The sequence below is a fragment of the Emydura macquarii genome, unplaced genomic scaffold (genome assembly GCF_026122565.2).
Source record: "Emydura macquarii macquarii isolate MOO-44397 ecotype Brisbane River unplaced genomic scaffold, CSIRO-AGI_Emac_v2 contig_1230, whole genome shotgun sequence".
NCBI lineage: Eukaryota > Metazoa > Chordata > Testudines > Chelidae > Emydura > Emydura macquarii.
Genome location: NW_027131367.1, coordinates 10,395,956 through 10,413,584, shown reverse-complemented (window position 1 = coordinate 10,413,584; position 17,629 = coordinate 10,395,956). Strand labels below are relative to the sequence as shown.

Below are 17,629 nucleotides of genomic sequence, written 5' to 3'. Positions count from 1 at the left end.
AAACTTTGGAGATTAGTAGTTGATTGTCATTATTATTTTATTTAAAGAATGCTCTTTGTGTTGTAACTGGCATATTCACGTTTTGCTGCCAAAATTCTGATTGACCACAGTTCATTACTGGTGGAAAGACTGCAGGTCAATGTATTAAAAGACACCGGAGCTGTGGAGGGGATAGGGGGAATGGCAATAGATAAGTCTCTTTGTACCTAGAATAGCAAATAAGCACGCTTGGAAGACAAAGTATGATTGAATACATGAAATATGAACATGTTTATTATTTTATTGCTGCAAACCTTTCTCTTGTCAGTTTCAAAATGTATATCACAGAGTGCTAAAATGGCCACAATGTACTTTTTTCCCCCAACCAAGGAGGTTTTGATTGGTTTAATAGGGGAATAAGAAATATTAAATACGGTCCTAAAGCAAACTTTCATTGTAATAATGAATGCAGATTTCTTCTTTTTTTAAAAAAAAGAAAGTTGTGAAATTAGTGCCTACTCCAAGCTGCTGTCAGCAGTGAAAACGAAAGACCTCAGTTCATTCATAGATTAGGTACAAATGAATGAAAGCTTTGTCAGCCTACTCGTGTGCACCTGCTTTCTTCTGGAAGTTATGTTCAGGCTCAGGAGTTAGCCCTGTCCCCACATTTGTTCAGCACTTGGATCTCGATGAGATTGCCTGCAAAGGCATCTCTTATAATGGCTGGTGATGGAATGTGGATGCTTGCCTACCAGATAACGAGAGCACCATTTCCTAAAGGTCACTGAACAGCTGTCAGTTGATAATAGCTGTCAGGGCTGGATCCTGCCTTTAAGCAGTACTCTGAACAGGAGGTGGTACAGAGCTGTATCACTGCATCTTGGGAGCCTCCCAAAGTTCCCCAGTGCGTGGTGACCTCTTAGAACATAACAGTTGGTGCACCGAAAGACTGCAGTTGTGCTCAGCTCTTGAGTGAGGGTACAAGCAGAGGAGGAGGCTTCTTTCCCCTTCACCACTGACGCACCCTTGTAGAAATGCTGTCTTGCCTTTGTCATTGCTGACCTGGATAATGTTTATTTAAACTATGCTTTAGAGAGTTGGGGGCTTGAACCTTCCAGATGCATCATGCAAGACTGTTTTCTTGCTATACTACTAATATGGGGGTTACACCCTGCAAACCATTGGTCTCACAAATAGAGCCATTGACTTCAGGGAGACTACTCACATAGATAAAGATGACACACATAAGTAAAGGCTCTCAGGATTGAGCCCTTTTTCTGTAGACTATGGCAAATATAATTTAGCTGGTCTCTCTTTGAGCTAGTCCAGACTACTTGATGTTTGGACGTAATATTTAAATAATAAAAAATAGCATAAGAAAGGTCAAGTATGTTTTATTCCATTGGTATTTATGTAGCCTCAGGTTATAGAATTGTGGGTGGATAGAAAAGTTGATGAGGATAAACTTTAAGTCTCTGTGTGCCAAGGAAAATATAGATCTACAGTACAAAGTCTCTTTATACTTAACACACATTCAACAGATGAGAACGTGGCATAAAATATTTCTGTCAATGCCTTTGTCAGATGTTTAATTGGGTAATTTGTTGATGTACATAGATTTTTTTGACTAGTGATTTCATGCATTGCTACACTACGTCCTTCTGAGAACTGTCCCTTTAATTATGTAAGGAACTTGGTTTTGTTTTGAGTACTTTTGATTAAGTGTTGGGTCTATGGTGGCGATAGATAATTTATGAATCACCCTTTCTCTTTTGATAGAGAGAAAATTATGCCACTGTCTCAGCTCTTATGGAAAATATTTCACTTTTCTAGACCTGTTGGGACTACTGAAAAAAGTAAATATTTATTTTTAATGAAATTTTGAGAGCAAGAAGGGCTGTAGAAGAAAAGATAATGAAGCATGATCCATGCTGTTTGTCCTTTCCCAAGCTTTAGGGATCTGGTTTCCATGCCAGCTGGGCAAAAATATTCAGTCTGGGATTTGCTTGTAACTGTCAAGAAATAAGAAGTGATTGCTACTAACAAACTCTATGAGAAGTTGAGTCCTTTTGAATGCACTCTCTGTATGTTGGAATTAAATGAGCAGCTACTGGCATGTTTTTTATATGGAGAAATATGGAATGGGACGGGGTGTAGAGGAGGCATCAGTTTGCAGGATACTTCCTCAACTGTTCCTTTGTGTTCCCGTCCCCATGGATTTTATTTTGAGCTTCAGGTTTGGATGAGCTGGAAATTCAAAGCAATTCAGATGCAGCCACCATATTTTATCTGGTTTTGGTTTTGAAACTATTAAATCTTCCTTGGAACTTACAGGGATAGGAAGGGCATTTGCTCAAATTTGAGTTCAGGTGCATGAATAAGACTCCTGTGTTTGGTTTGCAGCAAAACCAGAAAGTAGATATGAAAATGATTGATGTCTTTGTTCCAGTTTATCTTAGGTTCTGCAGTGGTGCCAGCTTGCACTGTGATCTCTCAGATCTCACATGCTGTTAGTTTGACCTCAGTAGTATGCAAAGGGTTGGAAAAAATTTTGAAAGAGAAAGTAGTTAAGGACAACGAGGTTAACAGTAATTAGGACAAAATACAACATGGCTTTACAAAAGGTAGATCTTGCCAGACCAACCTGATCTCCTTTTTTGAGACAATAACAGATTTTTTAGACAAAGGGAATGCAGTGGATCTAATTTGCCTAGATTTCAGTAAGGCATTTGTTATGGTTCCACACGGTGAATTATTAGTTAAATTGGAAAATACGTGGATTAATGTGAAAATTGAAAGGTGGATAAAGAACTGTTAAAGGGGAGACTACAATGGGTCATACTGAAAGGCTAACTGTCACTCTGGAGAGAGGTTACTAGTGGAGTTCCTCAGGGATCGGTCTTGGGACCAATCCTATTTAACCTTTTTATTACTGACCTTGGCACAAAAAGTGGGTGTGCTAATAAAGTTTGTGGATGACACAAAGTTGGGAGATATTGCTAATACAGAGAAGGATCGGGATATCATACAGAAAGATCTGGATGACTTTGAAAACTGGAGTAATAGAAATAGGATGAAATTTAATAGTGGAAAGTGCAAGGTCATGCACCTAGGGACTAATAACAAGAATTTTTGCTAAAACCTGGGGACGCATCAGTTGGAATTGACAGAGGAAGAGAAGGACCTGGGTGTATTGGTTGATCACAGGATGACTATGAGCCACCGATGTGATGTGACCGTGAAAAAAGCTAATGCAGTCCTATGATGCATCAGGCGAGGTACTTCCAGTAGATAGAGATGTGTTAGTACCGTTATAGAAGACGTTGGTCAGACATCCTCTGGAATACTCTGTGCAGTTGTGGTCTCCCATGTTTAAGAAAAATGAATTCAATCTGGAACAGGTACAGAGAAGAGCTACTAGGAATATCCAAGGAATGGAAAACCTGCCTTATGAGAGGAGACTCAAAGAGCTTGTCTTGTTTAGCCTAACCAATAGAAGGCTGAGAGGAGATATGATTGCTCTATATAAATACATCAGAGGGATAAATACCAGGGAGGGAGAGAAGTTATTTAAGTTCAGCCCCAATGTGGACACAAGAACAAATGGATATAAACTGGCCATCAGGAAGTTTAGATTTGAAATTAGATGCAGGTTTCTAACATCAGAGGAGTAAAGTTTTGGAACAGCCTTCCAAGGGGAGCAGTCGGGGCAAGAAACCTAGCTGGCTTCAAGAATGAGCTTGATAGATTTATGGAGGTATGATGGGATAGCTTAATTTGACAATTGACTGATCTTCAACTACTATCGGTAAATATGCTCAATGGCCTGTGAAGGGATGAGGTGGGTTCTGAGTTACTACAGAGAATTCTTTCTGGGTGTCTGGCTGGTGAGTCTTACTCACAAGCTCAGGGTTTAGTTGATTGCCATATTTGGGGTCGGGAAGGAATTTTCCCCCAGGGGAGATTGGCATAGGCTCTGGGGTTTTTTTCACCTTTCTCTGTAGCATTGGGCATGGGTCACTTGCTGGTGGATTCTCTGTATCTTGAAGTCTTTAAATCATTATTTGAGGACTTCAGTAACTCACTCTTAGGTTGGGGGTCTATTACAGGAATTGGGTGGGTGAAGTTCTGTGACCTGCGTTGTGCAGGAGGTCAGACTAGATGATCATAATGGTCCCCTCTGACCTTATAGTCTGAGTCTAATGTAAATTTAGCTGGGACCTCTTAAGTCAAACCCCAAATTGCTGCAGAAAGTGATGTTCAGTAGGTGGCTCTCTTGTTGGTCCTGAGCCAATGCGGTAGCAACATCATAGCGAGAACTGTGCCTTTGTAGGTGCTATACTTCTGATTGCCCATAAAACTAAGCGTCCTTTCTGGACATTAGGACTCCTGTGACACTTTAAAAAAAAAGAGTCCATTTTGCTGATCATCAGTATTTCTACAGTAGTTTCCCTTTAAGTTTCGATTGGAATTTTTTTTTCTTTCTGCCAAAGCTCTTATGTAGTATTTTTGTGCATTGTTACACAGCTGCTGTATTTAACTGCCATTTAGAGGTGGGGTAAAGTAATGGGTGTATGTAGATATAAGTAAAATAGTTAAAATATAGGCTCTGATCTTGCATCCTACATTGCATGAGCACTCCCCCAAACTCATTCAGAGCCCCAGTGACTTCAGTGAGGCTCTGTGCGGACACAGAGATTTGTCTGCATAAGACTAGTTGCAAGATTGAGGCCATAGTTTGTAAGGTGCTTTGGACTTCTGTGGAAAACACAGATACACGCACGGGTGCATATACACACACTATTATTAATTGTCCAGTAAGCATTCTGTCAGGTCTACTCATGCAATTATTATTTGTGAGGAAAATGCATAATTTTTTGTCAGTGCTCTTCATTGAAATGGTTTGCTTTTTGATGAGTTATTGCTTGTCTTACATTTACGTTTAGGTTTGCCGTGTTGTTCTGTTCTACAATCTCCTCTCAGTGACCTGCTCCCTTGACATTTCTTTAATGTGTCTATTTTCTTAAGACACTTGCCCAGGAAATAAGTATATTTAATTGATATAATGAGAAATGGATGTTTATATACTTTTTATGCCCCTCTATTAAGATTTTTTTATTTACTTATTGAAGTACTGTACATTTTGTGACTGCACTTGGTTAGTACAATCCCAGATGCATGCGCCTCTCAGAATTCAATTGACATCATCCCGATGTGTTTTTTAAATGCATGGAGTCTAAACCTATTTCTGCTGAAGCTAATGGCTTCTTTTTTTCACATGTGAGATTTCGACTCATGTTTCTACATTATCTCTTATCTGTCCCACCTATTATATTATGCCCATCACTGTGGTATATGAGCACTTCAGTAGTTACACTATGAAAGAGTTCTACAGAACTGAACAGAGACTCACACCATAGAGTTCAACTGAAATTGAATAGGATACTACAGAAATTACTAATATATAAAACATGCATCGTTACCTATATCCGTAAGTGTTTGCAGGATCAGGGTCTAAGAAATAATACGTTTACAAAAGTGGGGAAAAATAGCAGCGCAGAACATTTTTTGACAGCTTTGATGAGAAAATTTTCTAAAGAGAAATCATGAAAGTTTCACAGAACTATAAGAAAGATTTTTTTTCCTTTAACAAAACAAAACAAAAACCCACCCAAACTTTTACTTACATTAAAGAGATGTTTCTCAAAAATGGTGTCTGCATTTCTATAAAATTCATTAGGAGCTTTACTATTGCTAATGATTTTACATGGAAGAAGCCCAGATATTCCAGAGATGGGCAGCAGTATACAATTTTAAGATAGGCATAGATACATTATGGTTCTGATCCTGATCTGCATGGGTTGTTTCCATTAAGGTTGAGAAGTTCACCTGAGAATCTCAACTTGCAGAGTCAGAGGTCTAAGATGCTGTTTCTGTTATGCTACACAATGAACTATGCCTTATCTTACAAATTTAGTACTGAAAGGGCAACTATTTTACATTCAAAAGTGTTCTTATACCAAATCAAGCACTGAGATTTGAAGAAAGCAGGAAATAGATTATTTCTTACCAGTACCTGAGATACCTGTTTTTATGAGATTGGCTATTTTAACTCTTCCTAATAAAAATAAATGTAGTCAAATAAAAATACACTGAGAAGTGCACTTTCCTTAGAGTGGTTCTCAAACATTAAGTGAAAGAACTACAGATAGGGAATTCAAAATATCCCTAATAAAAGCAGCGATTGTAGTCCAAGGACCAGATCCTGCAAAGATTTAAGTGTTAGTAAAAATGTTTCTGTCCTAATGACTTTGAAGGATCAAAAGTCCTAGATAGTACAAGATAGCAGGAAAAATCCCTTTGTTTCTTTCCATTTTAAAAAAATGACACACACAAAATATATCACCTCAGGACGTAAGTAACTTACAAAAGAACTGAGAGTTCAACATGAAATTCTCCTGTCCAGATCAGGTGAGGATTTTGAGCATAATCCTCCAGAGCCAATTAACCAATATTTTCACCTGCAGTAAGTCTCTCCAACCTATCACGGAAGGCTTTTCAAATTCCAAACTATCAAATAAGGCTTTAGGTCACTCTAGTGCAGATCAGGAAGGGGGCTGGCTCTGTTCTAATCGTTTTACATCACTCCCATTCTACTGTCACCTACATCTATTCTATACCACTACAATTCCATTGGCTTCAGGGGAGTTAAGAGTGATTTCAAAATCAGGCCCAGGGACACCAGTATAAATAACACCATCAAAATCTAGTACATTAATGTCCTACTAGAAAAACAAAACAGGCCCTAACTCAGAAGCCTCCCCACCCCCTTAATCCAACAAAACATTTTTTCTACAGTAGCTTTTCTGCAAAGAGCAGATTTTATTTCTGACAAATCTTTGCAACCAAACGGACAAAATTTATTGATAGCCTGGCAGCCATTTTACATTATCCCCAGGTTCCCAGCTAAACTATTAAAATTAATCAGGTGGCAAACTTCCATTATAGCAGGTCTAATAAACAATAACAACAGACTCCCAGTGTTGGAAATGTCAGTGAATAGAGCAGTATATTAAAAGGAAGTAATTCTTCTAAAGTCTCTGGGGACAGGCTCCAGAATGTAGTCAAATCAAATTAAACAGCATCTACACCAAAATATTTATTTTTATATAGCATTGTTCCACTTGCGTCTCTTTTCTAGCCACAAACCCCACAGAGACCTTCTGGATCTGGTCAAATGCCTTGTGCAACTTATTTACAGTGTTCTCTTCACCATCTTTACAAACTTGTGCAACTCTGTATTTACACTAGTTCCTTAGCTCAATCTGCCAGGGAGTGAGGGAAGGAAGGAGACAGCCTGAGGGATCTCTCCTGTCTCTGACCCTGAATAGCTATCCACAAATATGTACTTCCTGTGCTTTCTTCTACTTTCTGGGGGTTAATGGGCTAATTAGCTTTGCAGCTCTCTCCAGCACATCCCCAATCAACTAATTAAGTACAGCTTTACCCCAGTTTACTCTGGGGCAATTTGATTGGTGATCCAGTGATCTGAGTGCTGGCACAGCTGGTGTTACCCAGCAATCTCACAAGCATCTTTCATACAAAAGTACCACAGCCAGTTGTATGTTGGATAAGTAAAGGCAAGTAGTATTTGGATGATAATGTGCTGTATCCTACTTGTACTACCTATAAATGTAGGGCTGGGGGGGTGATGATGGGACTATATGGCTATAGGTGAATTATTAAGTATGAGGAAGCTGGGCTCAGGGAGCAAAACTTATTTTTTAGAGGGATTCCAAGCTCAAAGTTGGGGAGGAAAAGATTGGGATTTGACATAAGGTCTGAGGAAATCAGAGAGTCAATTAGATGCAAGAAGAACTAATTCAGGCAGCAAGAAGAAATGCATCCTGTATAAAAATGATAGAATTAACCACTTAGGTACAGTGGCCAAAGCTTTTCTAAATCAAATAGGTCTGATGTGTGGATGCGAAAGCTGAAGCTATGAATTGCCGGAGGGGCAAAGTATTTGCAATCTGAGGCACAAACAGCATCTAAAAGCTAGTAATCTAACCAAGCGATGGGAGCCAATCTTAGGTCAGCCTGACAAATTGTAAGGGGATGAATTAGAACCAGAGACGTAGAGTTCCATGGGGAAGTTGGGGATAGTTTTTATTGCCAGAAAGTTCCGTTAAACAGCCTTGAGTGTGGGGCATGGCTGAATCTCCGTGGCCAGTGAACATGTATCGTTTGGGATTTTCAAAGGAGCCCAGGAGAGCAGCTATCCAGCAGCCCCTCTCCTCATGGGAACAGCTGCACGCCTTAACCTTGGGATGGAGTTAATGGCCTCAGAGGTGGGCTCTGTCTGGGGTCCAGGTGGCCCGAAATTGTTGTGGAGTGCAATGGCAACCTTTCATTTCAGAGTTTGGTGTGAGTGTGTGTGCTGTGTGAAGTTCATTCACCAATTTATGACCTGGGTACAGCACTTGAGGATTGTTAGGACTGAAAGATGCTATAGAAATACAAGATGTTTCTTATACAGAACAAGATAGCTGTGTGGTGAAGAGCACAGTTATGAACAGAGGATCTAAAAGTACCCAAGTTTTTTTTCACCACTGAAGTCAATGGCAAAGGGCAGGCTGACTTCAGTGGGAGCAGGATTGGGCCCTTTATTGCCAAAACAAGAATTAGTGACACTAGTTAAGGCAAAACCCTTATCAAGGCCTGTTTTCCTGCTCAGTTAGGTGAGAGTTTTTTTGTGTGAGTCTGATCTGGTAAATGCTTTCCTAATGGACAGGGACTGAAAACCAGTGTTTGTGCCTACGGTGTGCTCTGAGAACCCTTCCCTCTGACTGTGTTTGTGCACTGTATATTTCTCAGTACAATGCAGCCATCAACAACTCACCCCCATGACCACCCGCCAAATTCATGCCTCTTGCAAGGTGGCAATCCTGACAACGTAGCCAAAACTAAGAAAAAGAGAACTGCACTAGAGGACCAGAGAGGTATTTATTTACTGGAGCAGGATTAGACTCTACAGCTGAAAGGCCTTTGTGGTTGGCACTTGGGGGACATCAAATTGCTGCTTACTGGGGCCCTCACCTAGCAAATTAATTCAACCATTAAAAGCATCCGCCTTGAATCTCCTCTGAATTTGGCTGTTGCTGGGGGGGGAGGCTCTTTTTGCGCTAAACATTGTTCTGCTGCTTGTTGGGGAGTTCTTAAAAATCATGCAGAAACTGGCTTGTTGTTCATTTAATTATTCAAACATTTTTACTAGACACCAGCAAGGTGCTTTTCCTATTCCTCTCAGCACATGAATATTTATTTTTTTCATGATTCTCCCTTCACATCACTATAGACAGACGATTTCAATTAATTCATTCATCTTATTTACTGCAACAATCTGTACAGCCTGAAGCTGTGCTGCGTGGGTGGGCTTCACAAAACACTCTGCAGATGGATAGTTAATAGAAAGAATGCAGTCTGTATAACAGGGTAATGCAGGGCTCCTTCAAAAACTACTTTGTGGCTTGAGCAGAGCTACCCCTAGGGGAAAAAAGAGAGAGAGAGAAATGAGTGCTCTGCCAATAGGACCTGCAGCCATCCCTGAATCCTAATCTGACAATGGCTGGTTCTGTGTCTGTGGGCAAGCCTTCCTGATGTCTTGTCTGGAAGGCAATTTAGCGCTGGTAAGCTGGCACTAAAATCTAAAGTGCTGCAGCCTGCCACATGCTATGTGGCTGTGTGGACCTGCTGCTGCACACTAAAAGTTCTATAGTGTGCTTTTATCTACTGCTGTTTGAAACAGCAGGCAGTTTGCCCAACAGTAAAGTCAAATAAATAAAAATAAGAATGATAGTATGCTGCTTTGCAGTGGGAGGATTAACTGGGTAATGATCATGCAGCACCTTGAAAATCAAGGGTCAGATTTTCCTGCCTCCTTTTCTAGGGGTGCAATTTAGCATGTGCAAATAATGGAGCTCTCAAATTAAACACACTGAAGAGGCCCAATCAAAAGTCATTTAAATACCAAGCCCTAATAGCACCATGTAAACACTAAGTATTAGGCTTTGTCTCAACTACAAAGATAAGCTGAACTAATATAGGTCGATTTACAGCCACAGCATTAATTCCTGTGGTGACTGATATCCACACGACCCTCCTTGTGTTCATCTTGCTCACCATGCTCATCACTAGTGCATCTTGGCATCTCCAAAGGAACATTTCTGAATATACCAACATTCTGATGCATTCCAAAGTAAAGAGGGATAAAAGCGCTCTGCAAAACTTTTGACCCTCATTCTTCTGTGTTGTTGTGATTAAGCAATATTCAGAGAGCAACTGAACTCCATCAGACATCCCAGCCTTCCCTTCAGATTAGAGGTAGGCTTTTAGTCAAGGGATTCAAGCAGGGAGCCTAAGGGTATATGTTCTCTGCAATAAAACATGTGACTGCAGCATGAGTAGGCAAACCTGCACTACCTTTAATCTAGCTAGCACAGCTAAAAATAACAGATAGGAGGAGGCAGCCCTGGCCTCAGCATCAGCTGTACAACTTCACATGGGACCCTGGGCATGTATTTGCATTGCTAGCTTCAGCTGAAGTTTGTGACATGGTATCTTCCTTACTATTTTTAGCTATGCTAACTCTATGCTAACATTTTTTAGACATGATTTTTATTTCTTCTGATCCAGAAGGTGCTAGAATCATCAAAGGAGCCTTGAGAAGTAGGCTTCTGCTCAGATCAGACTATATGAACTTAGTCCTTCAGTGTCGGGAGACTGGAAATACTCCTTTACTTGGCTGTTAGTCCGTAAGTCTTGAATTAATAAATCTGTCTTCTGATAGTTTCATTTGTGCAGATTCTTGGATGAAGCTTCACTCTAGATTCTGAAATTAAAATTTGCTTGCTGGAAACACACACCCATTCAACCTTGGTCAATGATCTCGTCAGATCTCATAAGATAAACAGCGCGAGGTCTACTTGGGAGACTGCCAGAGAAGAAAGCAAAGCTGGTGGTTCCAGCCCTACATCAATAGTGTCCCACCAGCAATAGTGTTACAGGATATTGCGTTGTTAGATGCTACCTCTTGGATGAAACGTTAAACTGAGATCTCTATAGTCATTAGAGATCACATGGTATAAGGAGTGGATGAAGGATGGCCCTGTGTTTAAGGAAACTCATCTGGGACTTGGGAAATATGAATTCAATTCCTGTCTCTGCCACAGAGTTTCTGTGTGTCCTTGGACAAGCTGCTTAGTCTCTTTCTGTCTTGGTTGTGAGGATACATTAATTCATGTTTGTGTTGTTCAGATATCACAGGGACAGGGGCCATCAGTGTACATACATAGGTAGTTCCATATCTATACAATGAAGATGATATTTCCTTACCTTGTAGTGATGTCATAAAGACAAGCCAACGATACCTTGGAAGTGCTCACATTGTTATTTATCATGTTTATTACTGTAGTGCCTAGGTACCAATCCCCATTGTTCTAGACACTGTAGAAACAGAGAATAAGAGACAGTCCCTGCCCAGAGAGTTTACAGTCCAAGGGCTTATTTACATGGAAAAGTTATAGTGGTATATGCTAAGGTATGAATTCAAAGCCCTATAGCAATAGTGGTCTATTTGGTCCCATTTGGACACTCTTGAAGGAGTTGGTGGGAGGGAATTGGAGCAAATAGCCAATCAGCAGAGGTGAGAGAACCAGCAAAGCGAACACTGCAGAAAGCACTCTGATGACACCGTCAGTATCCATCAGTCCCTGCTTGAACTGCTTCTGCAGCTGCTGTGGCAGCTTCTCAGGGTGGTCTCTTTACCTAAACATACTTGATTGGGGGCAGGAGGCAACGCCACATGTCTCCTCGTGTCCCCAGAAAAGGAGTTTCACTTCTGCACTTCTGGGTCCAGAAGGGATGGCCTCACCGGGATTTATTTTACCTCATACTCCCTATGCTGCGGTACCTGCTCAAACTGCTTTCTGCAGCTGCTCTAACAGCCTCTGGATCTGACTGGCTGACTCATCCCTGTATTTTCTTTCCCAAAGCAGGAGGGGGGTATGCGGGAAGAGACTGCATGTTTCCTAGTGCTCTCGGAGTGTCTGTATCCCCTGCACATTTCTGAATCCAGAAGGTGCTGGGATGACCTAGCTGGGCCCCATGTTACGCTCTCTCTTCGTGGTAGTGGGAGTCATACTAATACCTTGATAAACAGAACATTCTCTTGGACAAATCTCTAAGGGAATAATGGCATTCTGCTTCAATTTCAGGTGGATAGAGTATGCTTCTTCCTCTCTTAAATGGCAGGGTGTAACCCCGCTGTGTGCTGTTATGTTCTCTGCTGCATTTGCTTCCAGAGATGGCTATATTTTAGTGGTTAGCAAAGTGATTCCGTGAGATATGGTTTGTAAGAATGTGGGATCTTTTGGAATGAACCATATAAAGGTATGGTTTAATGGTTGTCTGTTACAGTGGCACTTGGTGGGAAGTGAGATGACAACATGAATCCATCGCTAGTAAGGCAATATTAGAATGGAACAGGGAATGACCTATGGTAAATGATACAAAAATGCACCTACATTGGGATAAAGAGGGCTAGGTCCTCAGCTGATGTACATCTGCTTAGTTTTGTTAAATAGCAACACTGGTAGACTGCAGGTGAGGAACTGGCCCATATTCTGCTGACCACATGAAAGGGAATTAATATAGAAGCCCATTCTTCAGCCCAAACTGCAAAAACATCATCTGCATGAACAAGAGGTTGAATCCTGTGTACATTTTGATGCCCTTATGATAGGGTGAAATATACACTTATTTAAGGCAGAACTGCATCCTTGCCTTTCAAATGTAAAGGTGTTAGCAGGTCAAATCTGTTCTGAGAATATTAGGCAGGAAGTAGTTATTGTTATCATTCATAGGTAGGATGGAGCATTACTGAGTAAAGGATTTGTGATTTGGATCTGTCTAGAGTTGCTTCCTGGATAAGGGTCATCTGTCCAAGGGAGTATTTCCTCCCACTTGCATAGTCAGTAGTAGGTACTTTTGAACATAATTCATAAATTGTCTTAATTTAAGTCTAAACTACAGGTAAGTGCATTTTACAACAAAAATCACCTGACTTCTATCAGAACATTAATTAGCCACATTTTAACTAACTTAATTTATGAATGCTTAGCCTCATTTATTGGATTTATTTTTCATCTGCTACATGCCTATCAATAGTTTTTAGTCAGCTGCAATGGTATGGTTAAGAATTGCCCAAGGGATTCAGTCATTGTATTTTATTTTAGGGCAGACTTTAAATGAGGCTTGAACACAAGATATCTAGTTGGTATTTGAGACTTTTTTCTTTTCTTTTCTTCCACAGAGAGTTGATAACTCCAGGAATTTTCAGAAACATTTATTCCAAAGAACTGCTGTATGTGATTCAGAATGTTCTCTAGTGGGCAGGGAACTCTCTGCAGCATGAGAGTCAAGAGTCTGTTGAACTAGAGTGCATTCAGCATGATGTACTGGCGCTTATTTCACTTCATTGAATGACTATGAGCTTGATCCTGAGGGAAAATGAGCTCCCTCAGCACCCACTGAAACCCGTGCCCCTCGGTAACGAAGACTTTTGGTGTTGGCGCACCAACAGAGAGATTAGTTCGGGAGGCTGGATAATGAATCATTCTCAAATTCCTTAGTGTAGAAGATCTGAGATATATCAAAAAGCGCCAGGGAAGAGGTGTGAATGTGGCTGTCACCTGAGAGAAGAGGATAATGAAATAGTGGCATCTGTGTAATTTCATTGGGACTACTCTGGCATTTCATTAGCAGATGTCAGCCTTGCTTGGTAGGTCTTTAGTGGCTCGGCCCTGCAGTTGGATCTCACAGTCAAAAATGAACCCTTTCTGGGGTAGCAAAGCGTCCAACAAAACCATCTGTCTGCCCTCCCCAGGGTCTTCAGCCCTGGCTCTGTGGCTTTTAAAATCAGCCCTTCACTCAGGCTGAATGAACTGTCTCCCTTACTTGGGTTTTAAACCACTTTGGCAGTGGGGGAATTTGGGCCTGCTCGCTGCTCCAGGTCCCACACCAGGGACCATGTAAACAGCAGTCACACACTGCTTCAATTCATTACTGCTACTTCCCTGGTCTGCTTTCCACCTAGCCTCTTTATCTTCTAACTGCAGGGTGAAAGTTGTGAGATTTTCTCTCCCCCAGTTTAAGCGAATGAAGCCAAAACCCAACTCCCTTCCTTGCCTCTGGTCCCAGCCAGGAACACACCTGTTACAGCCCTGCAGCTTCTTTATCTGAGTCCGCTGGGCTCTGTTGGGCTGCTTCCAAAGGCCTGAAGAACCCACTTTTGTTGCTTTTTTCCTGGGGTGGTGTGTAGTAGAACCAGGGGTGTCACGTAGCAGAAAGCATATTTTCATGGCTGACCTGCAGCTCTGTAGCTGCTAATGTCTGCCGTTCATTAAGGCCCTGATCTTGCTCCCACTGAAGTCAATGGCATTACATGTATTGTCCTCACTGGGTAAAAGATCAGAGCCTAATACTATTTAAAATATAACTAGGATTTTTGCCCTCATTTATATATTAAATATACTAAATTGTTCTGTTATATAAATTCATTCAATGACTGTGAAAGGTACTGGGGTCAACAGCCGTGGAGACTGAAATTCTCTATTTATTCGCATAGTAGGTACAGCCCTACACCTCTGTCAGAGTGCCACAGTACTGTTTCAATTGGGGCCTTCTCTAGGGGCAAGAAGGTACTTCAGCCTCCACGCTCATTCAGTTCCTGTCCTCTCCACTTAGACTGACAAAGGGGCCAGCTAGTAGCTAATGGAAGTAATTTTATACCGTGGATGCTCATGGACTAGGAACTGGAGTAAGAATCAACAACTTTATTTATATACAGCTTTCTCCTACCACGAGTGAAGTGTGTATTAGTTTCTTCCCAGAAACTTGACATTATTTAATGTAATTCACTCTACAAGGCAGAAGATTTGCCTGCAAGAGGTTGAATTTTAAGGATCCAGGCTTGTAGACCACTGAACAGCCTTCTATGCTAATGAGTTTCAGCCACTATTGGCCAAGGTCACATCTGAAACAGTGATCTGGGGTGAAAGGCTCAATATCCTATTACCAAGCCTCTGAGCCATCCAGACATGTTGATGGATTTACTTTCATATTTCTCAGATATTAACAATATTCACTAGAGAGAGAGAAACCAAAGCCACCTTCTCTGATGCAACAAAAGCCTTTGAAGAAAAGCATAAAATGTTATTAATTTTGATTAATATTTTTAAATAATAAGACTTCCACACAGCTGTAGAGGAAGCAGTGTACAAAATATTAAAAATCCTAAACATTTTACAGTAGGAAGATCTCCTTTGGGGAAACAGAGTGGAAACTTAGTGACTATTTCAGTTTGTAATTTTCTGTATGAGGATATCAGATCAAACAGAATTTTAAGATAGAAGCAGCATGCCTTGTTTCAAAATCATTCAGCTTTTGCTAATTTGCCCCATGACATATAGTGCAGAACCTTTAGAAATGAGTTCATCTTGAGCTTTATGAGCTACAAAAGTGCAAGTTAATTGAAACTGGAATATTAACTTGGAATTATAAAGAAATGTAAGCATATTTAAAAGACAAAGCGAAAATTCCGTAAGCATCAGTTCATACATAAGGAACAATATAATCATTTTCTCTGTGGTTCACTAAATACATTGTCTTGATCAGCAATAATTTTAAATAGCTTGGAGTGGTTTTTCTCTGAATGATGCTATCAGATAAAATGTGAAGCACTTGTGTGGCATATGTATCAGGTTTTGCAAGTTCTGGTGGGAACACATGCCAAAGCTTACTTTCAAAATAGTAGTCAATTCAAAACAAAAGACATTCATTAGATAGTTAAACAATTTAGACAGTCACCAGTTTGGGATGGGAACTTTTACTAAATGTTTGCACAATGAGGTTGTGATTAGAGCAGGGTGAAATTGTCATCCAAAATTTTTTTTTGCTAAAAAAGCTAGATGTAATGTAAACAAAGTTAGCAAAGTTATTTCAAATTCACTGAATTGTTTAAGATTAAAAAAATCTGAAAAAATTGAAATGTTTTGTTTCAGAGTTCAATTTTGGTTTTTCAGTTTGAAAGGATTTTTATTTCAAATTTCACTTCAATTTTATTTTAAAAAATTACAATTTAAAAATGTAACAAAATTTCATTCAACCCAAAACAATTTCTTTTTCTATTTTTCAGTTTGGCTAGGGACCTGAAAAATCCATTTTTCACACAGCTGTATTTCTGATCTCTGAGGAGACATCTAGGTGCTAAAATAATACAAATAATATAGAGTAATAATCAACCATGGGCCTCATCTGATATTCCTTGGAGAAAACATCGAATAATTGTCATCTTCCCTCTAGAAGCTGGTCCGCAGATGTGATTAAAGCTTATTACCATTTCCAGCTAATGGAGTTACTCTTCTAGTGAAACTGGTAGAGGCTTGTGGTTTTGGTATTGACGATCACGCTTTCAATCTTTGCTAACAACCCAGGGGAGGGTTGTTATACTTGCTGTCCCCAAAACTCCCATTTATCTGAGCTGGAGTTTAAGGTCCATGAGAATTAGTCTGAAAATTATAGCACGATAGAATTTGGTCCATAATAGTAATTCTTTATATGCCAATTTAAAAAAATCTTGTTTTGTAAAGGAGGAAGTTTGTCTGGGTTGAGGGAGAGGGGAAGGGATGTGGACTATCTTTACATTAGTTAATAACACTCAGCTCTCCCATAGTGTGTGTCAGCTGTAGATTTCAAAACAGTGTATAATGGGGAGAAAGTAAATATCAGTATCACCGTGTTACTGATGCACAAGAGAGGTGAACTGGTTTGCCCAATCCACACATCCACAGGAATAGAACGCAGGCCTCTTGACTTCCAGAGCAGGGTAATAGTCCCCAGATCATGAAGCCTGAAGTCTCCTCATCACTTCCGTAATAGTTCCAGAAATATCACCTTGATTTTTTGGAAATCTACATTATAGTAATTTGGTGTAGCTGAGCAGTAAAATGTGTTGTAGAGCAATATGGATGTTATATAATGCCATTTCAGAATTAACGTTTTTTCCTTGTGAGCCTCATTTTGTTTCCAGTTAATTCAGCTAGTAAATAATTCATGATAAATATAGTAATCCTACAAAATTTGTCTAAATCAGAATGAGGGTGACAGCTAGGCTGATGTATTCTGCAATTAAATTATATTTAACAAAATCCCAGTGGATTCATAGCATCTATGAATGACTAAAGGATTCACATTAGCTCATTCATATTTTTTTTGCCCACAAGAACTAGCATTGATATGAATGGTATTATTTAGCCACTGTAATTAAATATAACGTACCATGTACTTCAAAACCACAGTTTCAAAGCCTGATGCCAATGTTCTGTAAGATTCCCTATATATATAAGTAGTTCATTTAGTAAGTCTAATAATAATAAAAACTTTTTACCCAGTGTTTAAAACCAAATCCAGCATTTATGTTTAAGGAAAAAAAAGTTCTGTCTTTCTCTGGTTGAAAATTCTTTGGTCCTGATTCTGTCATTCACAACAGTGCACAGTAGGCATAAAACAATTTCAAATAAGAATGGTAACA

The 17,629-nt window shown here is 39.9% G+C and overlaps 1 long non-coding RNA gene across 2 annotated transcripts in view; it reads left to right on the top strand.

The window, feature by feature from the left end:
• The window catches only part of LOC137152863 (uncharacterized), a 70,617-nt gene that overhangs the window by 27,621 nt on the left and 25,367 nt on the right, over positions 1–17,629 (top strand). Inside the window, exons 1-2 of one of the 2 annotated variants that reach the window (XR_010919635.1) lie at positions 8,866–8,981; positions 10,675–10,793. The exons of the other annotated variant lie outside the window; for it this stretch is intronic. This is a non-coding gene — a long non-coding RNA (uncharacterized lncRNA). Of the gene's footprint in view, positions 1–8,865; positions 8,982–10,674; positions 10,794–17,629 lie in introns of those variants that run through there. 2 annotated transcript variants of the gene reach the window in all.